Raw genomic sequence first — 16,843 nt, forward strand, 5'->3', positions numbered from 1 at the left:
GTGAAAGAAGTCACGGGAGAAGAGCCCCTTATAAAATCATCAGATCTTGTGAGAACTCACTCACTATCATGAGAACAGCATGGGGAAAACTCTCCCTATGATCCAATGACCTCCCACCAGGTCTCTCCCTTAACACCTGGGGATTACAATTCAAGATGAGATCTGGGTGGGGACATAAAGCCTAATCATATCATTTAATTCCTGGCCCTTCCCAAATCTCATGTCCTTACAGTTCAAAACCAATCATGCCTTCCCAACAGTTACCCAAATTCTTAACTCATTTCAGCATTAACTCAAAAGTCCAAGTCCCAAGTTTCATCTGAGACAAGACAAGTCCCTTCCACCTAGTAGCCTGTAAAATCAAAAGCAAGTTAGTTACTTCCAAGATACAATAAGCATACAAGCATTACATAAGTGCTCCTATTCCAAATGGGAGAAATCGGTCAAAACAAAGGTGCTACAGACCCCATGCATGTCTGAAACCTATCAGGGCAGTCATTAAATCTTAAAGTTCCAAAATAAACTCCTTTGACTTCATGTCTCACATTCAGGTAACAGTGATGCAAGGGGTGAGTTCCCAGGGCCTTGGGCAGCTACACCCTTGCGGCTTTGCAGGGCACAGCCCCTCTACCAGTTGATTTCGTGCACTGGCATTGAGTGTCTGCAGCTTTTCCAGGTGCTCAGTGCAAGCTGTCAATGGATCTACCATTCTGGGGTCTGGAGGACGGTGGCCCCCTTCTCATAGCTCCACTCGGTAGTGCCCCAGTGGGAACTATGTGGGAGCTCCAACCCCACATTTCCCTTCTGTATTGCCCTAGCAGAAGTTCTCCATGAGGGCTCTATTCCTGCAGCAAACTTCTGCCTGGACATCCAGGCATTTCTATACATCCTCTGAAAACTAGGTGGAGATTCCCAAACCTGAATTATTGACTTCTGTGCACCTTCAGGCTCAACACCACCTGGACACTGCCAAGGCCTGGGGCTTACACCCTCTGAAGCAATGGCCTGAGCTGTACGTTGGCCCCTTTTAGCCATGGCTGGGACCCAGGATGCCAAGTCCCGAGGTTGCACAGAGCATCACTGGGGCCCTGGGCCTGGCCATGAAACCATTTTTCCCTCCTAGGCCTTCAGGTCTGTGATGAAAGGGACTGCCATGAAGGTCTCTGACATGCCCTGGAGACATTTTCCCCACGGTTTTGGTGATTAACATTCAACTCCTCATTACTTACATAAATTTATGCAGCTGGCTTGAATTCCTCCCCAGAAAGTGGGTTTTTCTTTTCTGTTGCATTGCCAGGCTGCAAATTTTCCAAACTTTTACGCTCTGCTTCCCTTTTAAACATAAGTTCCAATTTCAAACCATCTCTTTGTGAATGCATAAAACTGAATGCTTTCAAAATAATTCAGGTCATGTCTTGAATGCTTTGCTGCTTAAAAATTTATTCTGCCAGCCACACTAAATCATCTCTCTCAAGTTCAAAGTTCCACAGATCTCTAGGGCAGGGGCAAAATGCTGCCAATCTCTTTGCTAAAGCATAGTACGAGTGACCTTTACTCCAGTTCCCAATAAGTTCTTCATCTCCCTCTGACACCATCTAAGCCTGGACATCATTGTTCATGTCACTATCAGCATTTTGGTCAAAACCATTCCACAAGTCTCTAGGAAGCTCCACACTTTCCCACATCTTCCTATCTTCTTCTAAGCCCTCTAAACTGTTCCAACCTCTGCCTGTTACCCAGCTCCAAGGTTGCTTCCACAATTTCAAGGATCTTTATAGTAGTGCCCCACTTTCTGTAGTACCAATTTAAAGTATTAGTACCTTTCCACGCCACTATAAAGAACTTCCCAAGACTGGGTCATTTATAAAGAAAATAGGTTTAATTGGTTCACAGTTCCACATGGCTGGGGAGGCCTCAGGAAACTCACAATCATGGTAGAAGGGGAAGCAGGCATGTCTTACATGGCAGCAGGTGAGACAGCATGTCAAAGAAGTGAAAGGGGAAGAGCCTCTTATAAAATCATCAGATCTTGTGAGAATTTACTATCACAAGAACAGCATGGGGGAAACACTCCCATGATCCAGTCTTCTCCCACCAGGTCTCACCCTCAACACCTCAACACCTGGGGATTACAATTCAAGATGAGATTTGAGTGAGAACAGAAAGTCTAACCATATCAGCACAGAAATATATTTAGTAAAACAATAGCTGAAAACTGAAGTCTTGGGAGAAATATAAATATCCAGATCCAGGAAGCTCAAAGAACCTCAAGTGGATTCCACCCAAAAAAGTTCTTTTTCAGGCAAATTATATTCAAATTTTCAAAAGTCAAAACCAAGAGAGAATTGTAAATACAGCAAGAGAAAAGCATCTAGTCACAAAAGTGGATTACCATTAGACTAACAGCAGATTTCTCAGCACAAACATTATAGGCCAGGAGAAAATGGGATACTATATTCAAAGTTCTAAAAGTAAACAGAATTATACATAGGAAAACTATGCCCAGCAAACCTGCCCTTCAGAAATAGAGAAGAAATAAATTATTTCCCAGATAAGCAAAAAATGAGGGAATTCATCACCCACTAAATTAGTTTTGAAAGAAATGCTAGGGGAAGTCCTACATCTATAAGCAAAAAGACAATAACTACAATCATGAAACATGCAAAAGTGTAAAACTCACTAGTAAATCAGGTTCACAAATGAGAAGGAGGAAGAGATGAAATCTTATCACTACATAAAAACACTAAGCCATAAACATAAAAAAATAAGAGAGGAAGAAAGGAACAAAAGATATATAAAACAATCTGAAAAAAATAACCATATAGGAATAAATCCATACCTGTCAATAATAATCTTGAATGTAAACACATTGAATTCCCCAATTAAAAATATAGACTGGGTAAATGGATTATAAAATAAAACCTAAATATATGCTACCTACAAGAAAGTCACTTCACCTATAAAGGCACACATAATTTGAAATTGAAAGGATGAAAAATGATGGAAACCAAAAGTAAACAGGAACAGCTACACTTATAATAGATAAAACAGACTTTAAGTCAAAACTGTAAAGTGAAACAAAAAGGTGATTATATAATGACAAAGGGACAAATTCATCAAGAGGATATAATAATTTTAAATATATAAGCACACTACACCAGAGAACTCATATAAAGCAAATATTATTAGATCTAAAGGGAGAGATCAACTCAAATATAATTATACTTGGGGACTTCAATACTCTCACCTTTGGAAAGATTCTCTAGAGAGAAAATAAACAAAGAAAGGATTTAAACTGCACTTTCGACCAAATAGACCTAACAAACATTTATAGATTATTTCCTTCAATAGATGCAAAATACACATTCTTTTCATCAGCTCATGTGACATTCTCCAGGATTAACCATATATTATGCTATTGAATAAGTATGAACAAATTTTTAAAAATCAAAATCACATCAAGTATCATTCATGACTACAACGGAATAAAACTAGATGTTAATAAGAAGAGGAATTTTGAAAACTGAAAACTGTACAAATACATGGACATTAAACAATCTGTTTGTGAATGACCAATGGACCAATGAAAATATTAAGAAGGAAGTTTTTACAAATGTTTTGGAACAAATGAAAATAGAAACACAACACACCAAAACCTATGGAATACAGCAAAAGCAGTATTAAGAGGGAGGTTTATAGCACTAAGATCCTACATCAAAAAAATATAAAGGTTTTAAATAAACAATCTAACAATGCACCCCAGGGAACTAAAGATGCAAGAACAAACCAAACTCGAAATAAGTAGAAGGAAAGAAATGATGATGATCAGAATGGAACTAAATGTATACAGACAGAAAATATATAAAGGATCAATGAAACAAAAAAGATTTTTTTGGTGAGATAAACAAAATTGTTAAGCCACTAGCTAAACCAACCAGGGAAAAAAGAGAAGAAACAAATAAATAAAATCATAAATGAAAAAGGATACATTACAACTGATGATGCCACATAAATACAAAGGATCATTAAAGACAATTATCAATAATTGCATGTTAACAAATTGAAAACTATAGAGGAAATGAGTAAATGCCTGAATGCATACAACCTACCACGATTGCACCAAGAAGAAATAAAAAACCTGAACAGACCTATACAGAATAATGAGATTAAATCAATAATAAATAGTTTCCCTAAAAGAAAAGGCCAGGAACAGCCAGCTTCACTGCTAAATTATGCCAAACTTTAAAGAAGAACTGATACCTATTCTTCTCAAACAATTCCAAAAAAAATGGAGGGAATGGGAATTTTTCCAAATTCATTGTATGAAGCCAGTGTCATCCTGATGCCTAAACCAAGCAAGAACACAACAAAAAAGTCAATTATATTCCTAATGAAGATAGATAAAACAATCCTTAACAAAATACTACCACACCAAATACAACAGCACATCAAAAAGATTTACATCATGATCAAGGGGGAGCTATGTTAAGAATTGATTCAACTTATGCAAATAAGTAAACGTGACACATCACATCGGTAGAAAGGACAAAAACAATATTATCATCTCAATAGACATAGAAAAAAATTGATAAAATCCAACATTCATTTCTAATAAAACATCTCAATAAATACAAAAATTAGCTGGGCGTGGTGGTATGCGCCTGTAGTCCCAGCTACTCGGGAGGCTGAGGTAGAAGAATCGCTTGAACCCAGGAGGTGGAATTTGCAGTGAGCTGCAATTGCGCCACTGCACTCCAGCCTGGGTGACAGAGCAAGACTCTGTTTCAAAAAAAAAAAAAAAAAAGCACCTTCATAAGAACAAAAAATTAAGCGACCAATTACAATACCTACTTTTAAAATCATATTAAGGAGAAAAGTACTAAAGAGGGTGGGAAAGACAGTTTTGAATTGCCCACACCACACCTCCCTCATTCCCCTGCAGCAGCCATGTGGCATGGGTAGAGAATCTTTGCGTTTGGGAGAGGGAGAGTGCAGTTATTGTGGGACTTTGCATTGGAACTCAGTGCTGCTGTTACAGCAGAAAGCAACATGGGACAGAACTCAGTTGGTGCACATGGAGGAAGTATTTATGCAAGGCCTAGCCAGAGGTGAATTGTCCATTCCAGTGGTCAGAAGCTGAATTCCATCAAGCCTTGCCACCATGGGCTAAAGTTCCTTGGGGTTCTAAATCAACTTGAAAAGTAGTCTAGGCCATAAGGACTGTAATTCCTGGTCAAGCCTTGGTGCTGTGCTGGTCTCAGAGTCAGTAGACTGGAGGTGAACGTGACCTAGTGAGACACCAGCTGGGGAAGCAAAGGGAGTGATTGTGTCAGCCCTCCCCTAGTCCCAGGCAGCACAACTCACACCTCTGGGAGAGACTCCATCCTTCTGCTTAAGGAGAGGAGAAGGAAGGGTAAAGAAAACTTTTATCTTGGCCAGGCATGGTGGCTCGTGCCTGTAATTCTATCACTTTGGGAGGCTGAGACGGGCAGACTGCCTGAGCTCAGGAGTTCGAAATTAGCCTGGGCAACACAGTGAAACCCCGACTCTACTGAAATACAAAAAAAAAAAAAAAAAAAAAAAAAAAAAAATTAGCTGGGTGTGGTGGCGTGCACCTGTAGTCCCAGCTACTCAGGAGGTTGAGGCAGGAGAATTGCTTGATCCTGGGAGGCAGAGGTTGCAGTAAGCTGACATCGTGCCACTGCACTCCAGCCTGGGTGACAGACTGAGACCCCATCTCAAAAGGAAAAAAAGGAAATTTATCTTGTGACTTGGATACCAGCCCAGCCACAGGGCACCAGGCAGAGTACCGAGGCCCCCATTTCAGGCAATAATACCCAGGTGATATTTCTAGACACACTCTGGGCCAGAAGGGGACCCACTGCCTTGAAAAGAAGGACCCAGTCATGGCAGGATTCATCACCTGCTGACTAAAGAGCCCTTGGTCCCTGAATAATCCACAGTGGTAGCCAGGCAGTACTCATTGCAGGATTTAGGTGACACTCAGATATGTGCTGTGTCAGTTGTGACCCAGCACATTCCTAGATATCATGGCTACAAGAAGAGACTTCTTCTGCTTGAGCAAAGTAGAGGGAAGACTAAAGGGGCCTTTGTCTTGCAACATGGGTACCAACTTGGCCACAGTGGGATAGAGTACCTAGCAGGCTCTTGAGATTCCCTGTTCCAGGCCCTGGCTCCTTGATAGCATTTCTGGACCTGCACTGGAACAGAGGTGAGCCCACTGCTCTGAAGTGGGAGACCCAGGCCTGGCAGCATTCACCACAAGCTGACTGAAGAGCCCTTGGATCTTGAGTGAATATCAGTTTTAGCCAGGCAGTACTAACCATGGGTCTGGGGCTGTGGTGACCACAAGGAAAGACTCCTCTGCTTGAGGAAATGAGAGGGAAGAGTGGGAAAGACTTGTGTGCCAGCTCAGCCACAGTAAAATACAGCAAGAGATAGATTCCTAAGTTTCCTGACTCCAGGCTCCATCTCCTGGACAATATCTCTGGACCCACCTAGCACCGGAGAGAACTCAGTGACCTGAAGGGAAGGACACAACCCTTAGCTGGACTTGCCATCTGTTGATTATAGATCCCTTGGACTATGAGTGAATACAGCCAGGCAATGATTGCCAAAGGCCTTGGATGAGACCTAGTATTGTGCTTGCTTTGGTCTGACTCAATGCAGTCGCAGCTGTGGTGGCCACAGGGGTGATTGTGCTACTCCTCTTCCAGCTACAGGCAGCTCAGTACAAACAGAGAGTGAGACACTCTATTCGTTTGGGGAAAAGTAAGGGAAGGGAACAAGAGTCTCTGCATGGTAATCCAGGGCATTCTCCTGGGTCTTACCCAAGACCACCAAGGCAGTGCTACTATGAGTCTACAAGAGTCACAGTGTTACTGAACTTAGGGTGCCCCCTACTGCAGATATGGCTGCAGTGACCAAAGACAGATCACAACACCTAAGTCCTTTCAAATACCTGGAAAGCCTTCAAAAGCAGTATGGGTACAAACAAGGCCGGACAGTGAAGCCTATGAAAATACCTAATTATTCAATGCCCAGACATTAATGAACACCCACAAACATCAAGACCATCAAGAAAACATGACCTCACCAAATAAATAAGGTACCAGTGACTAATCCTGGAGAGACAGAGATACGTTACCTTTCAGACAGACATTCCAAAATACTGTTCTGAGGATGTTGAATGAAATCCAAGGTAACACAGAGAAGGAAATCAGAATCTTATCAGATGAATTTAACGAAGAGATTGAAATAATTAAAAATAATCAAGCAGAAATTCTAACACTTAAAAATGCAATTGGCATTCTGAAGAATGCATCAGAGCCTCTTAACAGCAGAATTGATCAAAGCAGAAAAATAATTAGTGAGTATGAAGACAGGCTATGTAAAAACACCCAGAGGAGATAAAAGAAACAAGAATAAAAAACAAAAATGCAAGCCCACAAGATCTAGAAAATAGCCCCAAAAAGGCAAATATAAGAATTATTGGCCTCGGAGAGGAGGTAGAAAAAATATTGGGGTAGAAAGTTTATTCATTGGGATAATAACTTCCCAAACATAAAGAAAGATATCAATATACAACTGCAAGAAGGTTATAGAATATTAAGCTGATTTAACCCAAAGAAGACTAACTCAAGACACTGAAAAATACAACTCTCAAAGGACAAGGATAAAGAAATGATTCCAAATGCAGCAAGAGAAAAGAACCAAATAACATAATGGAACTCCAATATTTCTGGCAGAAGACTTCTCTGTGAAAATCTTACAGGCTACAAGAGAGTGGCATAACGTATTTAAAATGCTGAAGGAAAGTAACTTTTATCCTAGATTAGGATATCTAGCAAAAATGTCCATCAAACATGAAGGAGAAATAAAGACATTTCCAGACAAACAAAAGCTGAGGGATTTCATCAACTCCAGCCCTGTCCTACAAGATATGCTAAAGAGAGTTCTTCAATATGAAAGGAAAGGACATTAATGAACTATAAGAAATCATCCGAAGGTATGAAATTCACTGGCAATAGTAAGTACACAGAAAAATGCAGAATATTATAACACTATAATTATGGTGTATAAACTACTTACATCTTGAGTAGAAAGACTAAAAGATGAAACAATCAAAAATAATTATAATAATTTTTGAAGTCATAGTGCTATAAGATATGAATAAAAACAAAAACTTTAAAAGCAGTGGGATGAAACAAAAGTGTCAAGTTTTCATTAGTGTTCTCCTAGCTTGTTTGTTAGATTGTTTGTTCAATTATGAAATCTGTGGTAAGTTGTCATTACTTTAAAATAATGGGTTTTAAGATACGATTTGCAAGCCTCATGGTAACCACATATCAAAAAACTTATAACAGATACACAAAAAGTAAACAGCAGGAAATTAAAACATGCCACCAGAGTAAAGGAAGACAGGAAAGAATAAAAGAAAGAAGACCACAAAACAACCAGAAAACAAATAACAAAATGGCGGGAGTAAGTCCTTAGTTATACATAATAACATAGAATGTAAATGGACTAAACTCTCCAATCAAAAGACAGAGTGGCTGAATGGATTTTTAAAAATGACCCAATAATCTGTTGCCTACAAGAAATACCCTTCATCTATGAAGACACATGGGCATATATAGACTGAAAACAAAGGGAAGAAAAAAGATATTTCATTCTAATGGAAATCGGAAAAGAGCAGGACACTTCTACCAGACAAAATAGATTTCAAGATTAAAAACTATAAGAAGAGACAAAGAAGGTCATTATATAATGATAAAATGATAAGAGTTATAAGTAAATAAAATGATAAGTTATAAATACGTATGCAGTCAACACTGAATCACCCAGATATGTAAAGCAAATATTATTAGAATTCAAGAGAGAGACAGACTCCAATACAATAACAGCCGGAGACTTGAACATCCAATGTTCAGCATTAGATCATCCAGATGGAAAATCAACAAAGAAACATCAGACCTAATCTACATCATAGACCAAATGAACCAAATAGATATTTACAGAACATTTCATCCAGTGGCTGAAGAATACACATTCTTCTCCTCAGCACATGGATCATTCTCAAGCATAGACTATATGTCAGTCTACAAATCTTAAAACATTCAAAAAATTTGAAATAATATCAAGCATCTTCTCTCACCACAGTGGAATAAACTAGAAATCAATAAGAAGATGAAATTTAGAAACTATGCAAACACATAGAAGTTAAACAATATGCTCCTGAATGACCAGTAGGTCAATGAAGAAATTGGAAGAAAATTTTAAAATGTCTTGAAACAAATGATAACGGAAACACAACATACTAAAATCTGTAGGATATGGCAAAGCAGTACGAAGAGGAAAGTTTATAGAAATAAGGGCCTACATCCAAAAGGCAGGAAAACTTCAAATAAACAACTTAATGATGTATCTTCAAGAACTGGGAAAGCAAAAGCAAACCAAACCCAAAATTAGTAGAAGAAAATAAATAATAAAGATCAGAGCAGAAATACATGAATTTGAAATGAAAAAGTAACACAAAACATCAGTGAAACAAAAAGTTGGTTTGGTTTTTTGAAAATATGAACAAAACTGACAAACCAAAAGTCAAACTAACTAAGAAGAAAAGAGAGAAGTCTCAAATAAATACAATTAGAGATGAAAAAGGAGACATTACAAACAATACTGCAGAAATTCAAAGCATCATTACAGGCTACTGTGAGCAGCTATATTCCAATAAATTGGAAATCCTAGAATAAAGGGATAAATTCCTAGACACAGACAACTTACTGAGATTGAACCATGAAGAAATCCAAAACCTAAACAAATGAATAACAAGTAGTGAGATCAAAGTTGTAATAAAAAAATCTCCCAGCAAAGAAAAGCCCAGGACCCAATGGCTTCATGGCTATTTTTTATCAAATATGTAAAAGAACTAATACCAATCCTCCTCCAACTACTCTGAGAAATATTCTGACTCATTCTATTAACATGAAGTCAGTATTGCCCTGATAATAAAACCAAACAAAGGCACATCGATAAAAAGAAAAACACAGGCCAATATCCATGATGAACATTGATGTAAAAATTCTCAGTAAAATATTAGCAAAGCATTTGATAAAATTCAGTATCCCTTCATGATAAAAAAAAAAAATACCTTCAAAAAGCCGGGTATATATGGAACATAACTCAATACAATGAAGGCCATATACATCAGACTCAAATCTAGTATCATCCTGAATGGGGAATAGCTGAAAGCCTTTCCTCTAAGATCTGGCACACCGCAAGGATGCCCACTGTCACCACTGTTACTTAACATAGTACTTGAAGTCATACCAGAGTCATTAGACAAGAGAAAAAAATAAAGGGCATCCAAATTGGAAAAGAAGAAATCAATTTATCCTTGTCATAAGATGATATGATCTTATGTTTGGAAAAACCTAAAGACTCCAGAAAAAAAAAATATTAGAATGGATAAACAAATTTAGTAAAGTTACAGGATACAAAATCAACATACCAAATTCAGTAGTATTACTTCATTCCAACAGGAAACAATCTGAAAAAGCAATCACAAAAGTAATTCCAGTTACAATAGCTACAAATAAAATACGTAAGAAGAAACTTAACCAAAAAAGGAAAGATTTTTACAATAAAACTATAAAATATAATAATCAAAGTGTTTTCTTACTCAGTCCTGTAATGAGAATGTACTGTTCTCTTTCCTGAACTTTTGTGTCTGCCTGTCTTTCTCCACCTTTCTTATTATAATTTATGTCCTCTTCCAAGTGGAGTAGATGGAGGGATATGGATCAGAGGAAGGCTGAAACAGTAAAGAGAGTATTAAATTTTTTATTTGATTGGTACTGTGGAAATGCCTCAGTAGTCTGAAGTTGGTAAGCATTTAGAGTTGTCCCATTGTTTCAGGAAGTGCTTTTATAGATTCTTTAGCTCCCTTCCTTCATTTCCAGTCTCCAACTCCAGGGTTTTCTCACCACTATTTCCCCTGAAAAGGAAAAATTATTCTTTTTGTCAAGAGACAATTATCACTTCTTTACATCTTAGGCATTTGGTGGTAATATTCAGCTTATTAATTAATGGGGTACATTAGCTTCTCTAAGAGACTCTTTAGACAGGACATAATAAAGCTCATGAGTGTTCTTTTGCATAAACCCCAAGAACACTCAAAACTCTTAGAAGTGCTTTGAGCAGCACAGTTATTACTAAAACAGAGTCCTTGATTTTTGTACCAAAGAACACTTCAGGCTACTTCTTGTCTTCTATGGGTTTATGACATGAGTCAGACCCACCAGATATTGTTCCCTTCTCCAACCTAAAATAACAACTTCATCCTGATACTGAAGCCAGGAACAGACATCAAAAGAAAAGTAAAATTACAGGCCAATCTCTCTGATGAAAATAGATAAAAATGTCCTCAACAAAATAATAGTGAACTGAATTCAACAGCACATCAAAAAGATTATACAACATGACCAAGTGGGATTTATCCTTATGATACAAGACTAGTTTAACATGTGGAAATCTATCAGAGTAGTGATACACTACATTAACAGAATGAAAAGGAAACACACAATTATCTCCATAGATGCAGAAAGGGCATTTAACAAACTTCAATATCCATTAGCGATGAAAGATCTAACACAAATAGGTAAAGAAGAAACTTTTCTTGTAAATTTGTTTGCGTTCTTTGTAGATTCTAGATATTAGCCCTTTGTCAGATGAGTAGATTACAAAAATGTTCTCCCATTCTGTAGGTTGCCTGTTCACTCTGATGGTAGTTTCTTTTGCTGTGCAGAAGCTCTTTAGTTTAATTAGATCCCATTTGTCAATTTTGGCTTTTGTTGCCGTTGCTTTTGGTGTTTTAGACATGAAGTCCATGCCCATGCCTATGTCCTGAACTCAAACAAATTTACAAGAAAAAAACAAACAACCCCATCAAAAAGTGGGCAAAGGATATGAACAGACATTTCTCAAAAGAAGACATTCATACAGCCAACAGATACATGAAAAAATGCTCGTCATCACTGGCCATCAGAGAAATGCAAATCAAAACCACAATGAGATACCATCTCACACCAGTTAGAATGGCAATCATTAAAAAGTCAGGAAACAACAGGCGCTGGAGAGGATGTGAAGAAATAGGAACACTTTTACACTGTTGGTGGGATTGTAAACTAGTTCAACCATTATGGAAAACAGTATGGCGATTCCTCAAGGATCTAGAACTAGATGTACCATATGACCTAGCCATCCCATTACTGAGTATATACCCAAAGGATTATAAATCATGATGCTATAAAGACACATGCACACGTATGTTCATTGCAGCACTATTCACAATAGCAAAGACTTGGAATCAACCCAAATGTCCATCAGTGACAGTCTGGATTAAGAAAATATGTGGCACATATACACCATGGAATACTAAGCAGCCATAAAAAAGGATGAGTTTGGGTCCTTTGCAGGGACATGGATGCAGCTGGAAACCATCATTCTCAGCAAACTATCGCAAGAACAGAAAACCAAACACCACATGTTCTCACTCATAGCTGGGAACTGAACAATGAGATCACTTGGACTCGGGAAGGGGAACATCACACACCGGGGCCTATTATGGGGAGGTGGGAGGGGGGAAGGATTGCATTGGGAGTTATACCTGAGGTAAATGACAAGTTGATGGGTGCTGATGAGTTGATGGGTGCAGCACACCAACATGGCACAAGTGTACATATGTAACAAACCTGCACGTTATGCACATGTACCCTAGAACTTAAAGTATAATAATAATAAGAAACTTTTCTAAACACAATAATCAATAATCCCCATTTATAAAAAGCCCACAGCTAATAAGCAGTCTAAATAAACTGAAAACTTTCTCTATAAGATCTAGCAAAAGGCAAATATGCCCACCATCATTGTTTCTATTAAACATAGTTCTAGAAGTACTAGGAGGAGGAATCAAATAAAAAGAAATAAAAGACATACAAACTGGAAGGGAAAAAGTAAATTTGTCTTCGTTTACAGGTGACTTGATCCTACATGTAGAAAACCCTAAAGATACCATGAAAAACTATTAAAACTAATAAACAAATTCAGTGAAGTAGCAGAATACAAAAGCAGGTAATGAGATTTTTTTTAATATGCCGCCAAAAGCATAGGCAACAAAAGCAAAAATAAACAAGTGGAAGTAGATCAACATAAAAAGCTTCTGCCCAGCAAATGAAACAATCAAGATATAAAGTCCACTTACAGAAAGGGAGAAAATATTTGCAAACCATACATTGGATAAAGGGTTAATATCTAAAATATATAAGAAACTGATACAACTCAATAGCACAAAAACAAACAACCTAGTTTAAAAATGGGCAGAAGACTCAACAGACAGTTTTCCAAAGAAGACATACGGGTGGCCAATAGGTTTATGAAAAGTTGCTCAACATCACTAATCATAGGGAAAGGCAAATCACAACCAAAATGAGATATTACCTACCACCTGTTAGGATGGATGGCTATTATCAAAAAGACAAAAGACAAGTATTGGTGAGGATGTGAAGAAAAGCGAACTCTTGTACACTGTTAATGAGAATGTAAATTACTAGACACATTATGGAAAAAAGTATGGAAGTTCCCTCCAAAAATAAAACTAGAACTACGATATGATTGAATGATTCCTCTTTAGAGTATATATTCAGTGGAAAGGAAATCAGTATCTTAAAGAGATAGCTGCACTAGTATGTTCAAGGAAGCATTATTCACAATAGCCAAGATATGGAAACTACTTAAGTGTATGTCAACAAATGAATGAATACAGAAATCATTGTGTGTGTGTATATATATATATATCCATTATATATGGATATATTTATATAATCCATATGAACATGTCCAGATAGACAGATAGATAGATAGATAGATAGATAGATAGATAGATAGATAGATATTATTCAACCTTTAAAAATTAGGAAATCCTCACGTGCCTGTAGTCCCAGTTACTTGGGAGGCTGAGGCAGGGGAATTGCTTGAACTGGGGAAGCAGAGGTTGCAGTGAGCCTAGATGGCGCCACTGCACTCCAGCCTGGCAACAGAGTGAGACTCCATCTCAAAATAAATAAATAAATAAATAAATAAATCCTGTCATTTGTAATAACATGCATAACCTTGAGGACATTATGCTAAATGAAAGAAGTCAGACATAGTAAGAAAATATGTCTTACCTCACTTACATCTGGAATCTAAAATGTTGAAACCCTAGAAAAATTGTAAACATAGGGCACAAAACTATTTTTAATCAATTTATTCAGAAATATATTTTTATTTTCTTATAAAAGTTATTGGTCTGTTTCATTTTGGTTTTAAGCATAATTTTTGTGTGTGTGTGTGTGTGTGTGTGTGTGTGTGTGTGTGTGTGTGTGAGATGGAGTCTCACTCTGTTGCCCAGGCTGGAGTGCAGTGGCGTCATCTCAGCTCACCGAAACCTCTGCCTCCTGGGTTCAAGAAATTCCCCTACCTCAACCTCCCCAGTAGCTGGGACTACAGGCATGTGCCACCACCTCTAGCTAATTTTTGTATTTTTAGTAGAGATGGGGTTTCACCATGTTGGCCAGGCTGGTCTGGAACTCCTGACCTCAGGTTATCCACCCACCTCGGCCTCCCAAATTACTGGGATTTACAGGCATGGGCCACCGTGCCCAACCTAAGTATAAATTTTTAACCACCTGACACTAAATAGTTTCTTTTCAACTCCCAAAATTAAATGCAAAATTTTGATCTTGCACAGTGAAATAGCAAATGGTTCATGGCAGATTTCACAACCTAAACATGGAAATTAAGTCTATACAAAATCTTACACATTACAGAAGTGTAATTAGTAAGAATTCTCATTGCAGTTAGAAGGAAAATACAAAGTTTACAAAATTAAAAGCTTGAATTGGGTACCAGCAGACAAGCATAAACACTCACAACGTTAGACTGAGCTGAGAGGAGACAAACTCAAATATATTCTTTGGAAAATCCCCATATAGTATCATCTAGGTGTTGATATTGACATCATATTGTTTAATCCACTTCAATTTATCCTGGCAGGATTCAAGATCAAAAGAAAATCAGCAGAAGATGCAAACAATTTCTGTTTCCGAAATGCTTTTCCATACATGTTAGAGAGAAAACATGTAGAAGATGGGTCTAATAAACCCAGCCTTCCATGAGGAAATGTTACATATAACTTGGAAGTGAAGTTCAGGAATCATAATGGTCTATATTATGAGTACAATAAAGAATTGACTTTTAAGTAATGTTATAGATTACGTTCAAATGCAATGATGATCATAAAGTAATTTAGAAAGAACAAAGTAGTAAGAACTGGAGCTTTTTTCTTCAAAGTTCATAATAAATAACAATTGTAATGTATGATCTTTACCAGGCTCTTTTTTTATACTTGACACTTAAATAATGGCAGCCTTTTTAATCTATTTATAAAAATAACTGTACTGTAAATACTATATATATGTATGTGTGTGTGTATATATATATATATATATATATATATATATATGGGAAATGCAATCATCCCCCAACCAAAAAGTATCTTGAACTTAACAACCATTAAGTTTGGGGTTATGTTCTTCCAGCCAGTCACGGACACTAACAGTTTATGCTAAGTGGTATCTTATTGCTCTGTGGCCTTCTTCTTCCCCACTGCTCTTTAATAGTGTAATCATTTCACAATGTCATTAAGCATCCTTCTCTAAGTTTGAGTTTTAATGGTGTATATTACTACATCAGTTTTCAAATTACCTTTGATTATTAATATTTTTCCAACTTTTATCATTTTAAATACCACAAACATAAACTTCCTCTTTGCACACAAATGTGATAATTTTCTCAGGTAAGTTATTAATAGTCAGGGAGTCTCTACACTCCAAAAGTTTTGAATATTTCTGTATTTCAAGTACATTTGTACCAATGTAATCTCTTGTTAGTTTCATCCAACAGGGTCCATTTTCCAATAACTGGACCTCTGGGAGTAATAATATTTGTTTAATCTTTACCAGTTTCATAGTTAACATGTTGTATTTCATTATTTCTTAATAGGACTTCATTTGATTACTAGAGTTTTCTCACAGTTTATATATGATTATTGGTCATTTAATAACTCACAACAGTCCATGAAATTTGTTAACTTTTGTATTGGTATGTCCAGGGAATTGGGCTAATCAGTTGTACTGCATATATGGAAGCATTAAGTATACCTCATTAGAGAGAAATTTTGTGATCCACAAAGACTGGGGTATTTTTTCTTGGACAAAATGTTTTTGACTTATTGTAGAGAAGCTGTACTTATAACTTACGTTCTCCTTATCTAAATATGATATAGAAATTATTGAGACAATATGTACATTGTGGAAAACAAAATATAGATATAAATATACATACACACACACATACAATGCCACACACACACCTACAAACACACACATATATAGTTATAGATATGTATAAGATATGTACAGTAAGTCCACACTTAACATTGTCAGTAGGTTGTTGAAAACTGCGATTTGAAGCAAGGCAATGTATAACAAAACTAACTTGTTTATTTCTCATCAACATTATCAGGAAACAATGTTGAACAAAACAATGTTGAGGACCTGCTGTATGTCATTTCACTTCAAGTTGCGGTTTCCAAGAATCTATTGAAGATGTTTAGTGAGGACTTACTGTATATACATATACATACACAATATTATACAGGAACCCTTAGTAGTCATGGAGGCTAAAGTCTTGAGGCCTAGGCTTTTCAAGATAAGAAATA

This window comes from Rhinopithecus roxellana, chromosome 7, assembly GCF_007565055.1.
Source record: "Rhinopithecus roxellana isolate Shanxi Qingling chromosome 7, ASM756505v1, whole genome shotgun sequence".
NCBI lineage: Eukaryota > Metazoa > Chordata > Mammalia > Primates > Cercopithecidae > Rhinopithecus > Rhinopithecus roxellana.